This window comes from Sinohyriopsis cumingii, chromosome 5 (assembly GCF_028554795.1).
Source record: "Sinohyriopsis cumingii isolate HCF-2022 chromosome 5, ASM2855479v2, whole genome shotgun sequence".
NCBI classification, from domain to species: domain Eukaryota; kingdom Metazoa; phylum Mollusca; class Bivalvia; order Unionida; family Unionidae; genus Sinohyriopsis; species Sinohyriopsis cumingii.
In genome coordinates, this window is record NC_142965.1 from 127,102,652 (window position 1) to 127,117,210 (window position 14,559).

Sequence of the window (14,559 nt, forward strand, 5' to 3'; positions counted from 1 at the left end):
AAAAACAATGTGAGATTGACCTGTCTTGAGTGCAATAGACGCAACGGCGCTAGTTAAGACCACGCGGGGGTAATTGAGTATCGTCAGGTATCACTTGTAGTTGCTCGCGTGTAAATCCTCGCTGTGGGGCAGTTGAATCCAGTCTATAGATCGGTGGTCTACCAGTTGATCGTGTTATCGTTGATATGTTATGTGTGGTAACACTCCAGATAGGATCAGTAGCTCTTTTTTTACCGCCTTCAAGCTCTCCTGGTTCATATAGATATCTCACGGTAACATCGCCGAGAATCGGCTTGGAAACGCTATCTATTTTTGATCTTCCGGGTATATACTCGTATTTAATCGCGTCGCTGGGCTTCATGTTGATTGCTCGGGTAATCTCGTTATTTAACGCTACAATTACGCCTGGCAACCTTTTGACCCATTCACGAGATCGTTTTTCTTGGATGAATTCCTTCGCGTATTGATATCCAAATAAGCGTTCAGCAAGAGTCCGATTGAATAGTTCAACAATTGCCTGATCACGATGTAGCGCAGTATGACCTCGTCGTACCGCGACGCTATGATGTTTCAGCGTTGATAGAACAGCGCCGCGAAATTCACTACCAGGATCAACTTGTAATAGATTTGGCCAGCGCAGAGGACCTCTTCGATAAATTCGCCCAAACGCATCGGCTACTTCAGTTGCTGACTTTGTTTTTAACGGTTCCGCTTGTTTGTATCGACTCGCAACATCAACTACGGTTAACGCGTATTTGTAACCGTTGTCATGCGGCAAAAATAGTATATCAACCTGATGAACTTCATTAGGTACGCTGACATCAAAGCGCGAGAAGTTGATTTGTTTAGGCGGTGGTAGATAGATTTGCCATATAGCCTGTCTGGATAACCAATTAGCCGCAGTGGCCCTCGTTACTTTTGCAGCGCTTGCAAGCTTACCAATTGCGGCCTTCCCCTTCCAGTATCCTCTCGGAGAATAATAGATGGATTTCATGTTGTTATTAATTATCAGCACGAGAAGCTCCGCTTCCAATCATTAATTTACCTTTCATAGCCGATTTTACCAACCATGAAGCCAATTTTTCTTTGAAGGATTTATCAGGAATAGCATTTAACGCGTGAATTAATTTTACGTCCGCGATATGACGCTGTTGCAGATCGCTACTTTTGTAGTAAGCAACATCATGAGCATGACACGCCTTATCGATAGCGTTTATTGGATACTCACCGGGTTTGGGCTGATTTTGATCATCGAGTCTGATATCTAATCGTGTTCCGGGGCCACAGTAGCTATATCCTGGGAGGTGTTTTTCTCCTGGATACTTTGCCCACGGGGTTCCGGGGAGTTTTGATAACTTGGCTGCAATATCACCTCCTCGCTTTTTTTTAAAACATCTCCGGGTCTAATAGAAATAAATCTAAATTTCTTTATACCGCATTGTACACACTTGCCAGTAAGCGCCGATCTGTTATTTCTTGTTGTAACGGTTGTCATATCATTTGTGCCAGTACGCACTCTACACTTCACACAATATAGATCCATAATTTATGTATAGAGACATGAATATAATTGACTTTTCAGCGACTAAAACAAGAGAACCAGTTAAGCATGTTGCAGCGTTACCAAACTCGATCCGGATGATTATCATCGGACCATCTGGATCCGGCAAGACGCAATTGTTACTTAATTTAATAATGAGATGGATGAAGTGGGATAAGTTGTATTTAATCGCCCCTAGCGTAGATGATCAACGATGCTACGAGGTGTTGAAAGATTTCAACGAGAATGCATCAGCGATCGCTAAAAAAAATGTCATCGAGTTTATTACAGATATCAATGATGCACCAGGTATCGATGATATTGATGGCGACGTTAACAATCTAGTCGTGTACGATGATGTTATGTTAGACAATCAAAAAAACCCAGCTAGGATATTTTCCAGAGGCAGGCATAAAAACACTGACGTGATATATGTCACTCAACGATACACTCAGATTCCAAAAGTAATCAGAGATAACTGTAATATTCTTGCTGTGTTCAACGGCGTTGATACACACACGCTACGAAATATTTGGCAGACATGGTGCGGCGGTGACATGGACTTTAATGTTTTTCGAAACCTTTTTAGTCATGCTCAGTCGACCCCACATGGATTTGTAACGATAAATTTACATGATCCTCGAACACGATATCGTATCGGACTTGACCAAATATTCGGTTAAATTGTAAATAGCCACTTAGCAGCAGGGGGGGCGATGACATCGACGCGGTCGTCGCTGTGTTTACCCGACGCTGACGACGCTGGGATCGCTGAGTGCAGAAGGCATTAATTAAACTAAATGACGATTGGACGATCCCCCGACGACGACGTCGTCTTTTTTTTTACCAGGCGCTGACGACACCGGATCCGCTGAGTGCAGAAGGTATTAATTAAGCCAAATAACGATTGGACAAAATGTCCGATTCGCCCCCCCTGCTGCTGGCACGTTCTTCCTGGGTGTGATGGCAAGGCTGGTCTTGGTTGCACGTTTCGGCACAAATACGGCACAAAGGAAACATCAGTTTGCCTTGACAATGGTGAGGTAAGACGGGATGGTATAGGTTCGTGGGAGGCAAAACTTTACACTTGATCAAGCCTTCGTATTGTCGAATGTTTTTCATGTCGATGTGTTCCGTTAACAATTGCGGGTGCCCTACAGGAAAGCGACAATATTTGCACACGTAGGGATACAGCGAACACACGTCCAAGTATTTGATTTCTTCTCCTTTCTCTTCGTCGGCTTGGTACAGCAAACAGGTGGCATTAGTCCTTCCTTCGTACAAACTATCCCTCGGGTTCAGCGGGTCCATGAACTGGTAACTTTCCACGAGGCGTTTAAACTCGGGATCGGTTTTCATACGGTGATCGTACTCGTGTTCCCACATTTCCACCACTTGGTATCCTTGCTGTTTTAACTTTAGGCGTCGCTGACAAGTGGCCTGGTACAAGTCTTCCATGGTTGGTTGCAAAAACTGATTTTTAGTGCCACGGTCAGGATAACAGACGGGACATCCGTGAAATAAGCAACCGTTAAACTCGTACACGATCTTGGGGTTTTCTAAGTCCCAGCCATCGACCGAATACGTTCCGATGGTCTTTTCGCCCCCTCCGTTGCGGGCATGCTGAATCCACGCTGAATCCACTTGTCTTCCTTGTCGCACAAGTAATGTAACCAACGTAGGGCTTTGACCGAGTATTGACGTTTGACAAAGTTGGTCGTTTGAGGGCTGATGACAGCTACGGTGTTTTCAGGCATGAATCGTTGCCGGTACACTAAGGAACACGCTTTGGCAATGGTGATGGCTTCTTTCAAAGGATCGACCCCTCCGTGTTCCATGAACAGTTCTCGAAATTTTCCACAACAATGCCGTAAAATGTCCACGACGGAACGACAATACTTTAGCATTTCTTTCTGAAAGTCAAAAGGGTCCGAGGCGTGAGCCTGGTACCAAGCGTAGAAAGCTTCTCGTTGTTCGGTACGCATGTTGTCGGGGTCGTAATAGTGAGCCTCAGGTAAATGGGGTAGAACGGCGGGTTGATTGGCTTCCGTATTGAAAAAGTGTGGAAAGTACCCTTTAGCCATTTCTGTCATTCCAAACGTTTTAGGCATTCGACTCAAAGGCATGGCCAAATAGCTCATCGAATCTTTAAACTGTACTTGTCCCACTTGCATGAAAATGATTTTGGCTCCGTTCAAAGTCACTTTAGGACGCTCGGTGCCTTGTTCCGTATAGTATCTGAGAAGAAACTGTCCATCGTATCCGGAGAAATTGTGAGCCATCACCGTGGCATGACGATGACAATCTCCGTAACGTTCGATGTCCTCTTGGCTCCACGTCTTGTCGATGGGGTCTAAGACCCATTGGGCAAAATCGGCTAACGTGTTCGGTCCCCGAAAGATTTTTTCACGCCCTCCAGGAATCTTGCTGCAGTGAAAGCAATGACTGAAAATAGGTTCTTGAATGCACTTCTCGCACGCTCGATGAGCCACGCAGAAATTAGGAATGTGAATGCCGGTCTCTTGCATGCATTCGAAATCGAAAAAGATGAAATTGCCTTTCTTCTTGTGACCGTCCTCTTTCTCTGGTGGGGGTTGGTATTTTTGCACGTAGCATTGGTGTTCCAAGTCCACGATGTGGTGACAAATGTGACATTTTTTCTTTCCTCGACATACGTGTGCCTTGGCATTATTGGTAAGTATGCCTTGTCCACAGGCAGGGCACAGTCTCAGGAGTTGACAAGCACATTTCTTCTGTGAACCTTGTGTTTTCAAATGTTGTTGGTAACAGGTAGGGCTGACAAACGTGCGCAGACAAGTTGAACATGGCACTGGTTCTTCGCTCAGACAGGGTAGAGAGGCCAAACATCCTGAGCATTTCATTCCACAATGCTTGTGTTGCTCTCGATTGTTATAACCATAATCACATTTCTCACAATGATAAGCATATCCCAGGAATCCGGTGATGGTGGTAATGGTATCGAAATGGTCATCGTGATAATAAACATGGATGTATTTTCCGTCCTTAAAATCTTGGCCTCGAAACAACAGAGGTCCGCGCATTTCTTGAGGGTGCACTTTCGAGGTGTATCGTGGAGCTAGGACATCTTGCAATTTTTGCATCTCAGGAATGCCACAGGGTGTGTCTTTGGACAGGCCAGCTTGTTGCAACAGGAGTTCTGCTTCGTTTCGTTGTTTGGCTCGATAGGAACGTTGAATAGTGTTCCAGGTTCTTTTCCATTCTACCGTGTCGTTCTTGTTGGCATAGGTTCGTCCCACCACGATGGCACGGGCTAAACACATCTGGTCATGAGGGTTGTGAATTCGGACGAGACTCTTTTTGGTGTTGCGATGGTCGTCCACCAATAACATCTTTTTGCGTCCAGTCCCTTGAGGAGGAGAGACGTGGGTCATGTCTGATGTCAAACTGATCATTAGATTGTTGTACGTGTTGAATCTTGTCCATGACTTTGGAAGCGGTCAATTCTGCAGGGGTGCTAAACTCGATCCAAACAGGGGATTTCAAACCGTCGTGTTGTATGGAAAGTCTCAAGCGATCGTCTTCTTTGGGTTGACATTGTCGCTTGAGTGAAGTGAGCAAAGAATCCCACACCCCAGTGATGAACACTTCTGCTTTCTCTAACGGCACTTCAGCCTTGAAATCTTTAAACTTCACGGTGTATTTGTAAGCCGTGGTTCTAAATTTTCTAGAGGAGCGCTTTTCCGTCTCTCGAATGGAATAGTATTTTTCAGGGTTGACTAAGGGTGGTGAACTTGGTTTAGAGGTTTCAAATTCTGGTTCACTCATGTCCTCTTCAAAATCACTGGCATGAATTTGTGCCAAGATTTCAGCCCTGGTACGAGGCGATAGATCACGTTTCTGCCTCTTACTTTCTTCTTCTTTCTTCTCAAATGAATAGGATCGTTTCATCTTGAGTGAAAAACGTCAAATGACTCAAGTTTAATCACCATAGACTAATTTATAGTCATGGCAGACCAGCGTATATAAAAGGGTGTGTGTCTTGTCCTTTCACTATTCATTTCACTCTCAAGCCGAGCACAACGATGGAAGAGACTAACCAAATCGAACGTTTCGTCAGAGCTTTGCGAGGGGTCATTAGAAAATTCTCTTCAGACCAGCCGACGGACTACTCTCCTTCCTTTCGAGATAAAAGTCAAGATACTTGCTATATCTGTCAGAAGAAAGGGCATTGGTCTTCAGAGTGTCCCGACCGTCAAAAAAGAAAAAAAACAGGGACTAAAAAAGACAAAAGTCAAGATACCTGTTATTATTGTAAAGAAAAAGGACATTTGTCTCCAGATTGCCCAAAAAAGAAACAAGAGGAGTCAGAAGAAAAGAGGGATTCTTCAGAAGAAGAGAGGGATTCTTCGGAAGAAGAGAGGGATTCTTCAGAGGAAGAAGAGGAAGAAAGAAGACAATTCTATTTACAAGAGGCAAAGAAACAGGAGAAGAAAAGAAGAAGGGAAGAAAATGAGGAAAAGACGGTGAAGAAATTTAAAAAACAGAGAGACTAAACAAGGAGAAAGAAGAAGTCAATGAACTTTTTTTTAAAAGTGTTCTGTTGTGAAATGTGAATTGGACTGTAACAATGGATAAAAGAATAAATTGATGATATAAGGTAAGTGTCTTTGAGTTTTGATTTTAAAATAAGAAGCTACACTCACGCACTCGTACAAAAGACACGTACTATAGGGGTAAAATGGGTGGGGTTTTTTTTTTTTTTTTTTTTTTTTGAGTTATTGGCAAATTGAAAGGCTATCTCTTTTCGAGAAATGTGGGTGGCCCTGAAAAGGGCCTTTTTATTTTGGTGTAGGGGTAAGTTTAAGCAATCAACTTTAACTGTCTTAAGCCTTTGCCACAGCCAAGGCCTACTTCTGGACTGCGTAATGTTGATGATGATTGGGTTGAAATCACTAAGGGTGGTACGGTAGGCTTAGTCACAGGGTTAACGTGTTTAGCTCGGGAAGGTCGTATTCTCTTCGGTCGTAATAAAGAAGTCTGATACATTTGTTTCAGACTTCTTAACTCCGCTAAAATGTCCAACAGTACCGTGACCGTTTGATTTTCACCCTCTTGTTTCTTTGCTGCTACTTCTTCTTGCTGTTGTTGCTGTTGTTTTTTTCTTACCTCTTCTTCTTGCTGCTGTTGCTGTAGGAGAAAAGCTTGTTCCGCTTCCTTTTGTCGTTGTATAAATTTCTCCAATTCTTCTTTCTGTCTCTGTCTAAAATTCTCCACTTGCGGTAATGAAGAAGGTAACGAAGGTTCCGGAACAAATTCTTGCGAGGTAAGAAAATCCACAAAATCCCAATTCACCTCTTCTGAAAGTAAGTCCGGGTTCCCTTGGGCAGTCTCCCCTGTTGGTGCACCCCAATGGATCGTTTTCTGAATTTCCTTCATGTTGAATCACTGTCATATAGATTGACTGCACACAAGCGCTAGCGAATCTATATAGACCAACTGACGTCACAGACTGCTCTCTTCGGATTGGATGCGGGCTGACTGAATTTTGTAACGCGTGTTTGGATTGGTGAATGAACTCAATCCGTTTCAATCCTACCTCTACCTATAAATAAGCGCAGTTCACTGCATTGATTCACCTGTTCTCGTCGCTTCAAGATGTGGACCACAGTCGAATCATCCACCCTTGTCTCTTCCATGATGTTTAGAATGGACATGCTCATGTATGTCCGATCAAAGTGGACCGTTGTCTACAGGACAAACACCAGTCTGTGGATACGTAGGATCTACGTAGAAAGACAAGGATGTCTCAAAAGAGTGCTCATTTATGGGCCAACAGTGAGACGCAGCCTAAGGACAAGAAGAAGACCAATGCGGTGCCCTTTATGTTAATGGATACATTAACATAAACCCAAAGGCCCTTTTCAGGGCCACGCATATTTCTAGAAAAGAGAATGACTTTTCAATTGCCTACCCCTTTTTTAAATTTAAATTTCAATTTAAATTTTAAAAAAAAATCCCACCCACGATTTATTCCCATGTTAAATTCCCCTTGTACGTAAAGTGACCCACGATTTATCGCCATGTTAATTCCCATTGTACGTAATCTGACCCACGATTTTTCGCCATGTAAAATTTCCATTGTACGTAATCTGACCCAGGGGACTCTGTAATACTAATTTCCATTGTACGTAAAGTGCCCCACTTCACTACTTTCGACTATTAATGAGTCTTTTTCAAAGATAAATACAAAACAGAGACGAGACAAACAAATATAACATAAAACAGAAAAACAGTTGTGTTTGCAAAACTTTATATGACTATTTCTACAGATATTAAACCCCTTTAAATTTATTATGTTTCGACTAGTTTGTTTCAACTTGTGGATGCTAGCAATTTTCAATAATCTATCTTGAGTTAATTATGCAAAAGGCAATAACCTTGAATGTTGCAATGCATAATGAAGTAGTCTTAACAAACCAATTACCATAAAGCAGGTATTTTTCGCAAGTCAACCATTTGCCGAGTTTGCGCAAAAGTAGGAGATTACAGTTTGGTCTACGATTATTAGCAAATGCTTATTCATAGGGGCTACAATATTTAACAAGGAACAGTTTCAAGAGATTTATTTTCATGATCTCACTCTGAGACAATTGTAAGAAATTATCCATATTTCACTATGGGACCGCTAAATTAATAATAGTCTCCACATCTCACTCTGAGACGGCAAAATTGTTAGTATTATACATCGCTCAAACCCCCCCCCCCCCCATTTATTATAGTATTTGAACGTTCATGATTAAAAGAGAAACGAAAATCTATGGAAAAATATTTAGTTTTGATGGCAAAGAAGTTGCAGTGAAATATTACCCAGTTTAATGTTCAACCCAAGATACCTTGGATTTCAGAACGCGTTAGAATAATTGCATAAAAATGTTTGGACTGGTTATATGTTAAAATCTATCAGTTCAATTGTCAAAAGAACAGCTTTAAATATCCACTATACATGGATTATGTATGAGGTAAGTGATACTTAACAACAACAACTCTGAGGGCATTTGTTATGAAGGAAAGGGTCAGGTCAAAGCACCCCTGAGGACATTTGACTTACTTAGTTTACGTATGAGATAGAACGACGGGCCAACATCAACAATGAGGACGTTTGAATCGAAGATATATCTGGTTTATGTGTGCGTGTAAGGAGCACTCAATCACAACGCTGAGAATATTTGAAGCTATGACGTACCTGGTTTGAGTGTGAGCGTAAGGAGCACACCAATCACGGCGCTGAGAATGTTTGAAGGTAGGACGTACCTGGTTAAGCATGTGTGTAAAAGCACTCAAGCACAACGCTGAGAATATTTGAAGCTATGACGTACCTGGTTTGAGTGTGAGTGTAAGGAGCACACCAATCACGACGCTGAGAATGTTTGAATGTAGGACGTACCTGGTTCAAGTATGAATGTAAGATCACTCATCACGACGCTGAGAATGTTTGAAGCTAGAACGTACCTGGTTTAAGTATGAGTGTAAGAGCACTCCATCACCACGCTGCGAATGTCTGAAACTAGGACGTACCTGAGTTAAGTATGTGCGTAAGGAGCACTCAGTCACAATGCTGGAATGTTTGAAGCCAGGACGTACCTGGTGTCAGTGTAAGGTGCACACCAATCACGACGCTGAGAATGTTTGAAGGTAGGACGTACCTGGTTTAAGTATGAGTGTAAGAGCACTCAATCACAACGCTGAGAATGTTTGAAGCTAGGACGTACCTAGTTTAAATATGAGTAATAGCACTCAATCACAACGCTGAGAATGTTTGAAGCTAGGACGTACCTGGTGTGAGTGTAAGGTGCACACCAATCACGACGCTGAGAATGTTTGAAGCTAGGACGTACCTAGTTTAAGTATGAGTAATGGCACTCAATCACGACGCTGAGAATGTTTGAAGGTAGGACGTACCTGGTTTAAGTATGAGTGTAAGAGCACTCATTCACAACGCTGAAAATGTTTGAAGCTAGTACGTACCTGGTTTAAGTATAAGGGCAAGAGACAGGCCAACAGCAGCGCTGAGGACGTTTGAAGCTAGGATGAAGATGAATGATACCAAACTTATCTTGCCATTCGATTTGGGATCCATCGATGCAGTGCCTGTAAAAGAATGAATATATTTAAATGCATACGTACTTAATTTACATAAGTACAGACAGACAAACAGCAATTAACTATAGTTGTAAATACGCACAATGCTTCCATGAATATTTGCTTGTTTACATAGATACATGCGTGCATGATCACATACACATGCACGCAAACATTGTCATACATAATTTTTAATATACGTTTACATAACAAATATGAGATGGTAACAATGTCTTCAATAATAATTACTAAATCGCATCTGCATTTCTTCCACGCAGATGTGATTGATGATTCAATAATAAACACAGTTTATTTGAACGTTTGACTGACGTTCAGGCGTTCACGCTTTTGTGATATTGAGAAACATACCTGCGACCACACTGCAGAATATCAGGGGTACAATCATCATTTTTAGCATTCGTAGGTACAGTTCACGACCAAAACCTAAAAATACAAATGTTGGTGTGCCTATACAGCGAAACATGCCAATATAGATCCTAAAGTGTACATAGAGCCAGCATAATTACAGAAGCGGGCCAGAACGATAATAGATAGATAGATAGATAGATAGATAGATAGACAGATAGATAGATAATGTTCCAAGACAAATATATAATATGTTCTGGAAATAACAAAGCCCGGAGCAAATATGTATTATACCTATTTAAAAGTCTACATTGGGCCCTAATACATGTTTAGAAATTTAAATCATTACATAATTTGTCAAAGTAAATATATAAAATATTTGCACCTAATGCAAAATCGATCAAGGTAACCTTTAGTTGATATGCACCTTAATGTCAGAGAACAAAAATAATATTTTAAAAATCATACAAAGGATTAATTATACTTGGCAGATATACATACCAAGCCACATTAGCACAGTTTCAGAAGGCCGTGCCTCACGAACTGAAAAGCCAAGTACAAAGCCAAGAACGACTCCGAGTACCGTCAAAAGAAGCAGTGAATTCTTCTTCAGAAATCTAATACAGCCACCTTGTCTTCTCTTGGATGACATCGATAAAGAAGATGTCGAACACGACGGTGATGATCCTTCATCATAATCATCATCGTACTTGTATTTTTCAATATGTTTTCCAGTCAAAAGATCTGTATTCATTTGTATACGAGTCTGAAAAGGAAATAATAAGGAACAACCGTTAAGCGGGGTTTTGATTCTTGTTGACTAGTGTACACACATGGGATGCTGGAGACAAAACATGGCTCTCACTGCAATGAAACTGATTGCCTTTCTATCTTGATTTCTCGGCAAGACGCCTTTAAATTTTCAAATTCATACATGTAGTAAATAATAGCAGATAACAGGCAAATACTGAATAGACACATAGGTATACACTTGCTTTATCCCAAAATTAAATGGTATAAGATTGCTGTATTCATGCAGAACGTAACGCATCATTTTGTTTCTCCTGTCATCACCAATATTCTTTCCCTTTTTGAAATGATTTAAATTTCTAAAAGTCGCAGCTGAAAAAAAAGAGTAGAAAGACAACATAACTACAAAGATATTTGGCCTTTCATGTGAAAGAAAGTATAATCACACAGCCAGTATAATCATTTCAACATTTTTCGGGGGTGGGGGAGCATATCTTGGGGTGGGTGGGGGGGGCAAAACTTGATTTGAGGGGGACCTGACGGGCTTGTTGATTTTCGTATATAGGCAACATCAGTTTTACATTTTACAGTACATGCAAATTCGGGGCGGGGGGGTGTGTGCCTCCTTGCCTCCCCCCCCATAACGTCCCTGCACACAGCCATGTAACTACTGAAAATCATCATAACACCCACAGATGCACACATACACACACACACATTACCCAATACGGACAACTTGCCCGAATATATATATATATATATATATATATATATATATATATATATATATATATATATATATATATATATAAAGTGACACAGGAACGACTCTACAAGTGGTTATGGTTCTTTGGTCGCCCCTTCCCCGCTTTTCAGGCCAAAACGATTGCAATTTTTCAGAGCAAAACCGAATAAACTCGGTCGTTTTATCAAAAGTTCCCAGCCCATTTTAAACTCATTAAAAAATCATGGATCTGTCCGTGACGATGTGATCAGACATATTCAAGATATTGTGAACAATGTACACATAGGGCGGTGTTATACCGGACAGTCCGCTTTTCAGTTTGTCCGTCTCATTCTGAATTTGACATGTATCATGTATGAGCAAAGGAGTGTCAGGTATTCTCAAGTTCCGTCAAGGCCACGCTATATACAAAGCCATGCTATACGGACCATTTATTAGTTCCCCCTTTATCGGTGTTAGTTTCGTGTAGACAATGCCAGCACGGTGATGCAATATCATGTTGGGGGGCGAGGCATGTATACCAAGTGCTGATGCAACATTGCATCATAAAGTTACACCATGTTCTATGACAAAATGTAAACTAGTATGGTTTTGAAATACGACAACCGGTAAGGTGTCCGTTGCATGATGTACAGTCACTATATTGTAGCTATATATAGTTGAATTTCATAAGTACTAGTCTAACGCCTGAAATAAATTGCATTACGGAACCACGTGGCAAAATGCGTATACAAACTACAGCTTCACCTTTGAAAAGCTATACAAATATTATGTTAATTTGTGCAAGATATGAAAGTAATTCGCCGGTTCTAATTAGCTATTGCATTGCTGTATTGGTGTCGCAAAATCACATACTATGTTCAAGTTTGCTTACCCTTATATATATATATATATATATATATATATATATATATATATATATATATATATATATATATATGGGGAATTAAAAGATGTGCCTACATGCCTTTATTTCTTTTATTCTGCCTATCATAGAGTAGAAACGAATTTTATATGTGACCTACTTTAAACCCCACCACCATCCCAACCAACCCGTTTCTGCCTTGGTACTAAATTATGGCTTAATGAAACAAGAATTAATATATATGTGTGTGCGTACGTGCGTGCGCACATGCATGTATTTGTGTGTTCTCTTTCTGATATCATCTCGGGATCTTTATATTGGCGGGTGGTCCATATGCGTCAATCAAATTCATATTTTTACAGACAATAAGAGTATGCGTGCATAGCCTTCTTGAGTATCATTTTGGTACCTGGATGCGGACCATGTGAAATGGATAATAAAAAAAAATTAAGTGCTTCAGCGTTCATTGCTAGCTTGCATTTCTGCAACGGTCTTAATCATATCTGAACTGACTATTGTGCTACAATGAACGTATAAAATAAGTTGTCAAAATGACATAATATCCACTGTAACATGATTACATATAATCTAGTGAAGAAATTCAATAAACATTTATGTGTATTCGTATGTTCGTCAAAAGCCGCAAATTTCGCAGTATTTCTGCATCTTCAAAAGACTTCGCAAACTACAAACTTAATCGAGAACATGTTTTATTTTTTTACAAAAGAAGCTCTTTTAAAAACCATCTAACCCATGCAAATTTCAAATGTATTCTTGTTTGCACTCCTCTTTAAAAAAAAAGACAAATAAAACAAACCGTGTTCTTAGCTCATCCCTTATTGTCCCTGTCAATATGGGTCATACAAATAATTTAATCTGATTAAAATCAAATCTCCACTGTTATACATGAAGATCTGACAGTGACCGCATAGGGGTCATGTTTTGGCAACCAACGTAATTACCATAATATCTAATTTCATCAGCTAATCAAATCAGATGAAGTGGTATATCTTCCGGTTTGGAGACTGTAGTGTTGATGAAGAACACTAATGTGTGCCGAACCATTTAGGGGGCAGGGGACAGTTTTTATGCACAAATTTAATGTCGCACGCATCTGCATAATATAAAAACTCATATAAAATAATATATGAGTTAGGTCACAAAGGTCCATATTTCTGGATAGGTTTTATGAAGCACAACATAATCATGTGAATCTCTTGACCTGACAAGTCTAATGAAGTTCTTATGATAAAATGTTTATGCACCCCATCCCCCCGTGTATACATTTATTTTTCACATCGTGCACTTCTTTATTTAGCACTACATCACCATTTTTACGTGTAGAAGTAAAGTGCATGGCTGTTTCCAACAAAGCACGACTTTGAGACTCCAAGAAAATAAAATATTTCTATTTTGAATTTATATCTATAACTAATTTGTTTTTAATTTTTTTCTCTAAGTGAGTTATTTTTGTTTTCTTTTGCTCTGTTTCTTTCTTTCTGTATTTCTTTCTCGTATCATCTATTTAAAGATTTGAATTAGCTGACTAATAACACTGAAAGTAATATGTTTTCAATAATGTTGTTTCAACTGGATGTTTATATTTGTCATTATCAAGCACATTATTCCCTATCATTCCACTTTTTCCTGGTGCTGATTAGTACAAATAGTTGTCATGACCAGTCTTGTGTGTGTGTGTGAGAGAGAGAGAGAGAGAGAGAGAGAGAGAGAGAGAGAAGGGGAAGAAATGGGTCTATCTTTCGCATCTCTGTCTTTGTTCATTTGCTGCATTTCGTATGTTAGGCCTATATACGTGTCCATTTAAAATTATAACTAAAAATGTATGTTCGTGTTGTATAGGTTGATCATCAAAATCGGACAGGACGATCTACCATAGATGCTCCATTTTTTCAAATCAAATTATAAACAAAATGTTATATTATGGGCCTCACCACAAGTAGAAATGTCTCCTTATCCTTTAGGGCACAGACTCTATCAAAACGTATTGATGACCCTGGAGTCTGTGTGTGTGTGTGTGTGTGTGTGTGTGTGTGTGTGTGTGTGTGAGAGAGAGAGAAAGAGAGAGAGAGCGCTCACTCGGATACACGCACGCGTGAATGTGTATATATTCTTAATGAATTCCACCCTGTGATAAAAATTACGGCGTCGTCA

General features: G+C 40.3%; 1 pseudogene across 1 annotated transcript in view; it reads right to left on the reverse strand.

Annotated features, from left to right (window-relative positions):
- LOC149800155 (excitatory amino acid transporter 1-like) overlaps positions 1-10,693 on the reverse strand; it is a 48,761-nt pseudogene extending 38,068 nt beyond the window's left edge. The window contains exons 1-3 of the transcript XR_016421336.1: positions 10,529-10,693; positions 10,031-10,105; positions 9,548-9,670 (exon numbers count right to left, since the gene is read on the reverse strand). The product of XR_016421336.1 is annotated as an excitatory amino acid transporter 1-like (transcript). The remainder of the gene's footprint in view (positions 1-9,547; positions 9,671-10,030; positions 10,106-10,528) is intronic.
- Between the last annotated feature and the right edge of the window lie 3,866 nt (positions 10,694-14,559).